This window comes from Protopterus annectens, chromosome 8.part0, assembly GCF_019279795.1.
Source record: "Protopterus annectens isolate FY-2018-M chromosome 8.part0, PAN1.0, whole genome shotgun sequence".
Lineage (NCBI taxonomy): Eukaryota > Metazoa > Chordata > Ceratodontiformes > Protopteridae > Protopterus > Protopterus annectens.
This window is the reverse complement of record NC_056741.1, coordinates 809,658,193-809,671,151: the sequence shown is the minus strand read 5'-3', so window position 1 is coordinate 809,671,151 and position 12,959 is coordinate 809,658,193. Positions and strand designations below refer to the sequence as shown.

General features: G+C 37.7%; 1 protein-coding gene across 1 annotated transcript in view; it reads right to left on the bottom strand.

Moving 5' to 3' along the window:
* The window catches only part of LOC122809062 (leucine-rich repeat neuronal protein 1-like), a 479,134-nt gene that overhangs the window by 442,826 nt on the left and 23,349 nt on the right, over window positions 1-12,959 (bottom strand). The gene's annotated exons all lie outside the window — the stretch shown is intronic.

Here is a 12,959-nt window from a genome sequence, read left to right as displayed (position 1 = left end):
ACACGCCTCACTTCTAATTCAGCTATTCACCATATTCCTACTGAACACGAGAATTTCCATTGTCACATGCCTTGCTTCTAATTCAGCTATTCACCATATTCCTACTGAACACAAAGATTTCCATTGTCACATGCCTCGCTTATATTTCAGCTATCTATCATATCTCTACTGAACACAATATTGTCACGTCTCACGTCTATCCTTGTTTTCTTTGGTTCCTTCTTTTAAGAAAGGGGAACTTTTCTAGCCACTTTCTGCTGATAGTTGTTGATTAAGTAGATCAACGATGAGACAGGAAGCTGCAAACTATTGTCATTGTGGATAATTAAACAACAATGATTTTAAACTGCAAAACACAAATCCAAAGAAAAGCGGATGCAGAAACAGATTGCAAGAAACAAATAAGTGCTTTCATCCCAAACTTCACTTGATAGGAACTTCAGACTTACAATATTTCCTGAATCAGAGGTTTAAATCACTTTTAAAATAATGACATCACATCCTACTATTCTTAAAGTGCCTGCATTAAAACCCATGCAAGCCCTACATAAAGACTTGCTAAATACATTTATGTATGCTCAAACTCAATGGTTACTTACATTATAGAAATATAAAAATATAAAAATGGTAATGGTTCAAAATTCATACAGTTCCTAACTAGAAACGTTTTTACATAAATAATGTGTAAAAAAAAAAAATATATATATATATATATATATATATATATATATATATATATATATATTTAAATTTACACACAAAATCGTTTTCACCTTCCTATCCTTTATAATGCTTTCATAACATACTTCGTCCACCCAAAGTCTTAGAATAAGTGTTAAAAGTAAACTACTGCCAGACACACATCATTTAACCTTGGCCAGTGTAAGGCATTTAAATGCAATTGCCCCATTAGTAGGCGTTGGTTTGTCCTCTTACCTGTTGATTGCCAGCCCCACATTGGTTCATTATTCGCTCTGAATGTTCCAGGGGAGGGTACGCTTCTTCATCTAAAAAACATCCTCCGATATAGCCTCCCCATTACTGTCATTGTTCTGATAATTATTAGGGTTGGTATTAAATTCAGGTTTCATTCTATTATATTGCCATTCTTGAGAAGTTGGAGGTGGGGGGTAAGTCGTTTTATTTTTATATTCCTTTTCATCTCTAAGTAGGTTTTTTGTTTTTCTATTTTTTGTGAACTGCATTTGTTCATCTATCATACGGAAAATCTGTCAGTAGTCGAATCTGTTGTTATTAAATGCAGGATCCTGCACTATTTGTCTATCAAGAGTCATCACTTTCTTGTTCAAATTCTCTATCAAGCTCTCATTATGCCTTATGACCATATACATATATTCAAATACAAATTTGTCAAATAACTGTAGCAGTTCTTTATGAAATCCCGAGCCTGCAACCATCCCTGTGGGATATCGTCACATACGTAGTCCTTTTGGGACTATTTTCTGTTTGAGGTGTTCCTCAAAATAAATGTTGTCCATTTGTAATTTTTAAATTTTAAGCAAGTAGCGATCTAATTCATTGAGGCGGTTGTTTAGGGTAGTGTTGTTAACCCCTATATTCTGTGAGAAGTGTGACTCATTTTTAAGCCTGTCACTAAGCTGTGGTACATTTAAGGTAGCCATACTCGACCCGTTATATCCAAAATTATTAATGGTTGCATCATTGCGTCCTGTTGTCAATCCTGTCATCAGTCTAAAGGTGGAAAAAGAAGTAGTAGCCAAATGTGCTCCATGCCTAACATTATCATTTCTGTTTACTTCCGTATCCAAATTTTGTGGTGAAGTACTTGGTGTAGGATTTACAGTTAATTGTGATAGAGTCAGAGTAATGAAGTTCCTATCAAGGGAAGCTTGGGGCAAAAACACTTAATTGTTTTAATAAAAGTTGTGCGATCTGTTTCTGCATTCGCTTTTCTTTGGATTGTGGATAATTAGTCAGTCTACCTACTTGTGCAGTCTGACGTGCACATTTGCATATGTAACTCAAGGTGTCAGCAAATCAGCTACAGATTTTATTCTCGATGTACACCGTATCATTGTCCTTGTCTCCTCTGGGGATCAGGTTGTACGCAGGACCCATAGATAAACAGAGTAGTTTCTGAGATGCAGTTATTCTACCCCCCAACCAGATTTATCAGTAATCAGTGTGCCATGTATGACCTTCTGAAGAACCCTGTTTAAGGTGAGGATAAGCACAGACAGATCCATACAATGACAGCACTATGTCTTTGTGATCCTTCACGTTAGTGAAAGCTCATGATAGTGCACTCACCAGAGGGATGCTGGTTATAGAGGTGAGGAGCTAGATGCTTGTTAAGATGTAAATTCTACATAAAACCTAGTCACAAGCCCATGCCATTGGTTCTACAGGCTTGTTAATGGCAAGACCTACACAGAAAGGACAGGTTTTTCATACATTGTGCTCCACCTTAAGCCTGTGCAAGTGTGCTGGACTACAGTTCCTCATACGTAAATCTTGTGAATTGCTGGTTCAATCCATCCATTTCTCAGTTTAAAGCAGTGCCATTTGGACATATTATAGATTCTGTAAGCTGCTGGCATGTGTCTATTTTAAGTAAATGATTTCATACTTTGAGAATAATTATGTTTGCTAGAGGAAAGGAGTTACTAGGGAATAATGTCACATAAAAGTGAAAATAATTAAAACAGCCAAATGCTCTGTAGCTGATTATTAGCTAACTACAATGACTGCCAAAAGCCTTCTTTAACATCTCATGATATATGAATCTTCCTTTAGGTTAATAGTGCATTCCATGGATTTGGGGTCTATTTTTTGTTTTACATTTCCTGCATTGACTGAAGATATTTGAACATGCCTAGGATCACATATAAGTCTATCTTCCATCATTTAAATGGTAACATGACTTATGTGGTGCAGTACAACATTTGGGATACAGATGCAGAGTGGTCACTAGTTCATTGCCTTCCACACCCACTTGTGGGTTACATAAACCTGAAAAGTCTATGTACTGCAATACCTAAGTTCTGTCCTAGGAAGGGTAAAATGCATGACCCCCCCAACAAACAAATGAATAAATAAATAAATAAAAAATACCACATCTTTGCTGGGTGACTGTGGGTAAATACTATTATTTGTAAAACAAAATGTGCCATTCAGTCCCTTTTTCCAATGCTGCTTAGTTACTTATTCTTGTCAGTATTGCAGTATTGCTGCAATCTATTGCAGTTAGGAATACACAATTCAAGGTAAGGCTGGTGCAGTCCATGATCTTAGGCTATGATACAGTTGCTCCTGATTATAACAGGAATGATTTGCAAAATGTAGTGATAATTATTCTTCAAATAATGCATTTTGCATCAGAAATCTTTTTGGACTACGAAATGCAGCAAACTGGAATCCTGTTTTCTCAACTAAATGCAAAAGAATGTGTAAAAAAATATTTCTAGATGAATGTTAAGTATTCACTTATGAAAATCATTAGGTCCTATTGTAACAGCTCTTCTAAATGTCAGGTTATGTCCATGGTGGATGTTTGAAATGTCAGATCACACATTCTCTCTACAAGGTAGCATTGCTAGTACATGCTGCTACAATAAAGGAAATAGATTTTGTCTTTTAAGTAAAAGTGTAATATACAAGAGAGTTCACAAGCTAGTAAGACTTACAGTCACAAACTCAGGACATCTGACTTGTCTAGCTTTCTAGAACTCATTAGTAGCCACAGTTACAAAGCAGCCTAGTGCTACACCTCTCAACTGTCCAGAGTTTCATAGAATGTGCAGATTTTTTACTCATATTTTCGGTTTGTTCCTCATAAAATCAGTGGTTTTCTGGCATGTCACTGAGGATTGAAGTCGCTAAATAATAAAACAGACATTTGAGATCCAGACTATACACCTTTAAGAAAATGCATGCTAAAGCAAAACCTGTTATTCTATCAACTTCCAAAGTTTGTAAGAGCAATATTTAAAAAATCTGTCCCTGATTTTGGGCCTTTGTCTTCCCATCTGTTTTAGCTTTGCCCCGATTTCTTGTGCTAAGAAGCTGAGAGGAACTTTTGCAGTCTCAATATTTAAATTAAAAAAAAAAAAAAAAAATCTGAAATAGCTTCTTTCTTAAATTCGACACGAGTAAATGCTCTTTCATAATAGAATCTGCACAAGCAATTATCAGGTCATACGTACAAGCAAAGTATATCTTAATGGACATTATACAATGACCCTCCATTAATATTCCAAAACGTGCACACTGATTGGTCAGCGTGCTCGTTGTAAATCGGACTTATACTAATGGAAAAAGGTCTGGTCGCCTGGACTTTTTCCATTAGTATAAGTCTTCTTTTTTTTTTTGTTGGACAGCAATGGAGAATGGAGTAGCTCTGTTGCTGTTATCTTGCTATGTTAAACGAGTTTAACATAGCTTAAAAAAAAGCAACAGAGATTTTCCTTTCTCCGTTGCTTTTTTTAAAAGCTGTCTCGCTATGTTAAATGAGTTTAACATAGTGAGACACATTTTTAAAAGCACCGGAGAGCTTCCTTTCTCTGTTGCTCACACACAGTTCTGATGTACTGCGTAAGCATACGCAGTACATCAGAACTGCCGCAGAATACTGGACTGCTGCAGAAGGGCAGTAAGGAGGCATTATACAATGCCATTACTTAAGAAAAGTAAGTATTTTTTTTCTTAAATAATGTCATTGTATAATAGCAATAACCCACTTCTGGGTGTGGGTAATACTGGATTTACCCACGGTTGTTTTTGTTTGGCCACTCGGGCTTCGCCCTCATGACCAAACCACACCAACCGTGGGTAAATCCAGCATTACCCACACGCAGGCGTGGGTTATTGCTTAAGTACTTATTTAAGGAGTTTTCCTCGTTGCATTAGAAGAGAGCAGTGCTTTTGTGTTTCATCTAGCAAGTACTACTGCTGTAAAATATCCACACATAAAACTAAAAGTTTGCGTTGCTAAATCCCATACATCCTGACAGCAAGACACAATTTTGAGGACATTAAGCAATGCCAATGTAACTGTCTTAGAAGTGCCTTTATGTATCCTGTCTTGCAACTAAAGAAATGAGGACATTATATGTTTATACAACTAGAAATATACCATAAACTGTTAAACAGCAATTAAAATAATTCAGTAATGTCTTACTGTTGATGAATGTGGAAAACAGCATCCTGGGTAAGGAAATCAAAAGCTTGAAATAAGTTTAAGCAGATTATTTTGAAGCAAATCAAACTATTATGACCTGTAGAACCAAACAAACACACAAACAAACAAAAATGCATTTAAGCTTGATTAACACTAAATTATATTAGATGGTAAGCAGTGAAGTGATATATATATATATGTTATTTGCTTGTGGTTTATGTTTTTACCTAGCTATGTATACAAAGTGGCACTGTGTCTCCTTGGTCCTGAGGATCCAGTGGACCATATAATAAGTTTTAACTTTTTTTTTTCCTAATAAGCCTTATATGGTCAGACTTGCCAGGCTGACAATTATTTATAGCTGTTAATCAGACCATTCCTGAAGCTATTCAAAAGGCCACCAGTATTAAAATGAAAAATCAGAAATAATGGTATTATGTTGCATATGTTTTGTTAAATTTAATCCTGTCATCAATTAATAAAAAATAGCAAATCTGATGAATTTAACATTTTAATGTTTATTCATTGCATTTTAGAATCAGCCTTTTGCCAAGATTGATGTGTAATTGATGCCAACCTACTTATACAGGCACAAATGCATTGTCAAAAGTAACAATCAAGAGTATTATTCAAAAATAATAGTTAATTAATTAAGCAAGCACTTTTCAGGTCCTTTTTGAATGACTGTAATGTAGATTTATTAGTAATCATTGATGGTATAAATCTTTGGAACTTGGGCCCTACAGCAGAGAAGACATTCATATGAATAGCAAAGTGTAAGATTTAGAAACTGTAGATATTTTGAGTGCTCTAATTTTTTTATTATTGAAGTTTGTCTGCTAATGTTGGGAGTGGTTAAGGTGCAGTAATCAATACAGAAATACCAGTACAGCATTGTACCTAAATGGTCACTACATCAGCATGATTATATCAAGTCCTAGTCCATTGAGAAACCTGTCATACCAGTAACAACTTTAACTAACATTTTTCAGGTTGACAAGCCACCTGTGCCCTTGAAATGGGTGACTGTTCCCCCCATCCCTGCTGTTTTATTATTCTCATTCCATGGCTGCACAGCTTCAGAGATTGGATCAAGATTGTCATCTTCATCATCTACTGAGATACGGTTATAGTTATATATATCAGTATATATCAGTACCCACAAGCAGCTGTGACTCGCCTTCAGTCTCACTGCTACAGAGTAGCTCCCACTCTGAAGTAGCCACCACACCAGTTCTGGCTTCAAGTCTGCAGTCTGTCTGTCTGTCTGGGTCCCCCCCCCCCAGGTTAGCAGACCCACCTGCTTGTCTCCAAGCCTGACTGCATGTTACTGCATGCACACAAGGTACTGTATTTTCAAAATCATTCCCTAACAGGACATCTGCAGGGATATCCTTAAACACACCTACTTGCTGGCTTCCTTTTCCACTCTCCCAGTCAAGGTGAACCCTAGCCAAAGGTATTTGGAATGAGGTCCCTCCTAGAGCTCTGACTGAAGTAGACTGCCCAAGCAAGTAGTGCTCCTCTTTAACCACTGCATGCTTCACAATGGTTAGGTCAGAGGCTCACAATGGTTGGGTCAGAGGCTAAGTGGCCTCTTTCCCATCCACTGAGATAGGATATAACCTCTTGTGGTAGTTTGGTACCCTTGTTGCCTCCAGAAAACTCACTGCTGGCATTCTGTCATCCCCACTTACTGGTTATCGCACCTTTTGTTCCCCACCTTGTCTCCATGGACATCTGTATGCTACATGGTCCCACTGGTTGCATTTAAAACATTTAACCCTTGGTCCTGGCCATGTACCTGGACTAGTGGCTTCCCCTGCTACTGGCAGACTTTTTTGGGGGTGGTCTAGGCTGCCCACCATGGGTTCCCTTAGACCCATGAGCAGCACTGGGTATCCCTTTCCTGTGCAGTGATGCCTGTATAGTTGTCCCTTTTTCCCCAACTCATCTGCGGTATTGCATTGCCTATCAGCTAACCATATTCTCATGTCCTCAGGCAAAGTGTTAAGGGCTTGTTCCCTCAGCAAAAGGTCTGCCAGCCCTTCAAAGGTGGTGACCTGACAACCACTTACCCCATCTATGAAAATAAGTGCTTAGTTCATCAATATATTTACACACACTTTCATCTTTCTTTCGTCTTTGCTCACAAAACTTTTTCCTATATGCTTCAGATGTTAACTTCAAGCACTCTAACAGACAATTTTTAACAGTATTATAATTTAAGCAATCAGTATCAGCCAATTTAGAAATAGCAGTTACAGCTTTACCATGGAGGAAGTGGGGCAGGAACCGTACCCAGAGCACTTGGTCAACATTATACTGTTTACATACCCTTTCAGACATATGAATAAAACTGTCAAAATTATCACCCTCTGTAAATTGTGGAAGACATTTACTGACTTTTGTTGCTTCTGGGGTTCAGCTACTCCCTTTCCCATTACCTCTATGTCCCTGGCGAAGAGTCATCATCTCCTTTTCATGTTGCCGCTGCCTCTCATTCTCCTCAGCTTCCAGAAGTCTAAGCTTCTCATTCTCTTCAGCCTCCAGGCATCTCAGGCTCTCTGTCAATTCTATTTCCAAATGTTTGGCCTCCATTTCAAGTCTCTTTAACTCCAGATGGCTTTTAAGCCCTCTGTGGAAAGGTTGAACTGTCCATTTTCTGAGAGTGGTACCTCTCCAAGGCCAGTCTGATTGGCCTCCTGCTTGCTGGTCTGTGATGCAGCTATGTCTAAGGCTGCAATCATTTTTGCTTTAGTAAGGTTGGCATGCCCCAGTCCTTTGTCTTGGCACATCTCAGCCAACTGGCTCCTTGTCAGCTTGTCATACTCCTCTGCTGACATCCTTGCCTGCTCTCCCTGACTAACTAAGCTAACAAAGCAAATAAAACAATTGTGATATGAAACTCTGAATGTTCACTGTGTGGCTGATTGAGAGTACAAACACCTTCCTTAGTGACCACTGTTTATAGGCTACAGGATTTCAATATCTGCACCACTGAATCCTAATATGTGGATATCCCACCAATACCAACCAATATATGTGATGCCCCAACACTAGCCCAGTAATCAAGGCGTCTAAATCCTCACCACCAGCACAAGTGGGGGACGTTCATTGGAAGGATGACAAGTACACAAACAGTATTTCCAGATGCAGCTCACTGCATCAAGTGCAATTTCTCTTAAGAGCACACAGAGACCACAATCAGCCTGGGGCTGTTTTTTTTCTCTCTTTCTCTAGATCCCAGTAAGACCACCCACTGGCACAGCTACAGAGTTGAGATCTCAGCTGAGTGGCCAAGCCAAGACCTCCATCACCCTCTCTGTCCAACCAGTGCTTCTTGTCCCTGCCCAAACAGCTGACACACACACACTTTGAGGTTTGATTTATACACACATACCTGGGGAAGGCTGGCACAGGTTTACTAGCTATGCCCCCTTCTGCCCAGACTATAAGGTAGTTATCACTGCCACCAGTCACATCCTTACCAGTTACTTTAAGGCCCTTAACAAAGGGTGTCCAATCTTACTGTGTAAAGTTAGTGTTAATGCAAATTGTAGTTTGACCAAGAGCAAGGCTATTAGGAGTGGCCTACACAATGTCACCAAATAAATATGCAATTACTCTCAGAACTTAAATATGTCTCACAAATAGCAGCCTCAATGAAAGGTTTAAATATATTTAATAATTAATAATAAAAGAACAAGAAAATACTCAGTATTTAACCACAGTTGCATCAGAGTTCAAAATCACAGGAAATATTTAAAACAACATTACAGGACAGTCTCAAATAAATAAAGAAAAACATCTAAATTAAGCTTTGCTATATGTATCTAAGAGAATTATACTGTTCCCTAGACTTACTTACAGAGCAAGCAGGAAGATGTGGTGAGTGGATGTTCTTGTCAGGTCAAAGACAAAATACAAAATTGTATCTCTCTCTCAGACAGTTCTTAAATTAATATCCCAAATATTACTGCTGGGATAGCTTGCAGAATTACACCACTTCTTGTCATCTGACTCTATCCCAAGTGAAACCCCCCCGACTGATGCAGCTGCTAGCATTTAGCATCTACCTGTGAAAACATATCAACAAGGGCTCTTCTTAGATCTAAGGCAGATCCTGGAAGTCATAAAACAATAAACACTTCCAAGACAATACAAAAAACTTCTAGTTCTAGACATTGTGTCTGTTACTGGACTGAAACTGAGAGATAGCATTTTTCGTTTATGGCCCAGCCATAAAGTAACTTAATTTCAACTATTCTGTTCCAGTCTCCCCTGTTAAAATATATACATCTAAATAGTTACAATAGTAGATATACATTTCTACTCAGTAGTTTACAAAATATCTCTTCAGCACATCTGTACAATATGACATACAAGTCTAATAAATCTGTAACACAAGCATCTTACATGAAGCATGTTGACATTCACAAATGACACATAACCATTTACAAAATTCCAGACAGCTGTGCTGGCAGTATCTCCTTTTGTTATACTTCTATATAAAGCATATTAATATTCACAAATGACATATAATTATTTACAAAATTTCCGCTATCTGAGCTGGCAGTATCTCCTTTCATGACAAACCTATTTCAATTTCATCCCGGGGTTGTACATGCAACAATCACACAGATGTTTTCATATAGTATAACATTACAAGAAAAAAATAAATAAATCATGAAGAATATATTTCATAGTACAAGTTTTGCAAGAAGAAAGTACAGTAGTAGAACAGTACATATATTATTCCGAGCAGTGGATTTAGAGAAATTGAAATAAAACTTTAAGACTTTATAACACATTTAGAAAAAGAATGTAGAAATATTCTAGGTGGAATGGTAGTTACTGGAAGGGCACAGTGAAGGAATGGTATCAGAGTGGAAGTCAGTAGGAATTTCATGGCACCTTTTTATTAAAGGATGCTACATTTGATATGATAGTTTCATTTGGCCTTGGAATTTACAGACAGCTTCACTGATACAGATTTTGAAGGATAAGTGGATCCTATCCATCGTCCCAGGTATTTAAGCTGAACATTCTTTTAAGAGGGAATCTGTAGGAGAAGGTATGAGCGTATTTGTACAACATTTTTGTAAGTGCTGAGGAGCATGCATTTAATCTTAGAATAGTTCATAAAGAGCTCTAATGAATAAATCATCTATAAATCTGAATCATGTTAAGTGAAAGTTCTTTGGAAATGCTGCCAAACTGGTTTATAAATGAAGGAGCAAAGATTTTATCAAAATATGTCAAATAGGCTTGAACAAGTGGACAATTGCTTTTTTGCATACTAAAATTCTGTCAGTTTCCACCCATATAAGAACCATTATTAAATACTTGTATAAAAATAAGTTATGTAGGCCTAATAGTTAAGGAAGACATAATACTGGAAATTACTGTTTTAAAATTGGTTAAGGGAAGGATGAATGGTGTACTTATCACAACTTATTGCTATGTTTAATACTCTTCTATACTTTTTAAAATATGAGGAAAGGAAATCAGAATCATTCCTGTGCATGTGGATCCTTTAAATTTCAGTAATTTGCCAACACTTTGATTTTGTTGGCCAAGAGCAGTGCAGGTTGTATTGGTGCTTGTTATTCTCCCCTTCATCATCTATGCTTCCTTTTTCATCGAGAGGTCCCAGTATGCAGGAATCTCTAGGAATGCCAATGGTAAGACAACGTCTAGTCATACAACTGTAAGCCTGTCAGTGAAAAGTAAAGTATCACTCACTCAGTTATTACTACCTCATTGGATACTGACATACCAGTAAAATGGCCAGGACATTCCCTATGTGTCATAATACTGTGGAGAAACTTAATAAGCACAAAACATCACTTTTTAAAATTCCACAATACTGGTTATACCCCATGGGGGGGTCAAGCCATTGCTAACCCCCTCTATGGGGGAATTCTGTCTCCTAAACCTCTTAACATGGTAATTATCCTTCTGTATTCATACCTGTACTTGTTAACCCCCCTTTTTTAAATAACTGCTAGGCTTTAACAACTGCTTTAAACTTTTACACCTGCTTTGAAATTACCAATGGCTTAAATTAGACCATGTACTGTATCCTTAATACTGTCAGTACCGAAAGTTGCTGCTGACAAATGCCGGGGCTCTATCTTGTAGGCATGGTCATTTCCACTAAAGTGATTGTTCTGATTTGCATCCACAGGGAAGTTGCGTTTCGTAACAAGCCCATTAGTGGAACAAACTCTCTTCATCAAAAATTAAATTATAGCATGATCAAAATTAAAATGGAGACACTGGCAGTAACTGAGATGTGGTTTTCTTATTACTGGATAAAGTTTGATTAATTAAAAATGTCATTGCTTCCACACTTCATTTAAAGATCTCATTATGACCCCTTCATTGTCTTGGTGCTGAGACATGGACAACCAGAAATAACATATCACTGACTCATATTTCTTCGGATAAACTCCAGTGAAGAAAAATGTTCACTAAAAGTAGACTTGCCAGTTCTCAGAGAAGGGAAATATTTTATTAGAAACCCAAGTGTTCCCTGCCATTTACAAAATGTGAGAGAAATACGGGGGTGCATCTCCTGCAAAATACCATCATTTACTGTTGCTCAAGTAAGCACATCTTCATTTCAAACCGCTCTGTCTGTTTGGAGATCCAGTATTTGACAAACTGTGTTTATTCAAGCCCCTGACCCTTAAACCATGTAAATTAACCATACATTTATAAAATGTCTGTGGAACAATTCACTAAGGAGAACAGCACTGACTATTATAAAACTTCTTCTTCTTCTTTTCCCGGTTAGGGGTCGCCACAGCAGATCACCTGTCTGCTCATGATTGGCAGTGGAGTTTTATGGTGTTGAGTTGCCAGCCCAGCATCCAACCTTCCATAGAAGGCACACACATGCATGCACTCACGCCTAGGGCCAATTTAGAGTGTCCAATCCACCTACAGCATGTCTTTGGGATGTGGGAGGAAACTGGAGGAAACCCATGTGACCACAGGGAGAACATGCAGACTCTGCACAGAAGGCACCCCAGCCGATGATCAAACCAGAGAACCTCTTGCTGCGAGGCAGAAACGCTAACCACTGCACCACCACGGCCACCCCACTGACTATTATAAAACAAAATTAAAAATAAAGTTTGCCGATTAATACTTGATACTTTTAGTTTTATGTGACCATACTCAGACTTGATAACTTTTATTATTGTGGTTGGATGTGTGTCATTAACTGCTCTGCTGAGCTCCTGTACTAATAGAACAGCATATAACTCAGCAGAAACTAAACAATCAAAGAAATAAAAATATCCTGAGCAATAATATGACACTCATAACAATTTACCATTTATATCAACATTTAACTTTTCCATTAAGGTTGTTTAGATCACTGCATGCACATACTGGTGAAAATATCAGCAAATCTACTAAAAGAATACATCTTAAACAAAAATTATTATTGTGTACATGAGAAGCCACGGGATTTTTAACAGCTCTGAGATTAGTTACTGCATTAAGAGGCTGGGGACATTTGTAGAATCTGGATTCACTTGCCCTTGTAGTAAAACAAATGTTCCCAATTTATCAGTCATTTGGCTTTTCTGTGTTTTTTTTTTTTGACTGATAGGCGATTAGTGATTCTCATGCCAGTGGATGACACCATTAAAGAAGATTATGACTAAAGGAAATTGTACAATTTTTTTTCCTTGACAGTCTACAAAACTGTTTTTTATAGTTATGTCAGCAGGCAGAATTGCTTGGATTGGGCAAATACCCACTGAGGGACTTAAGACAG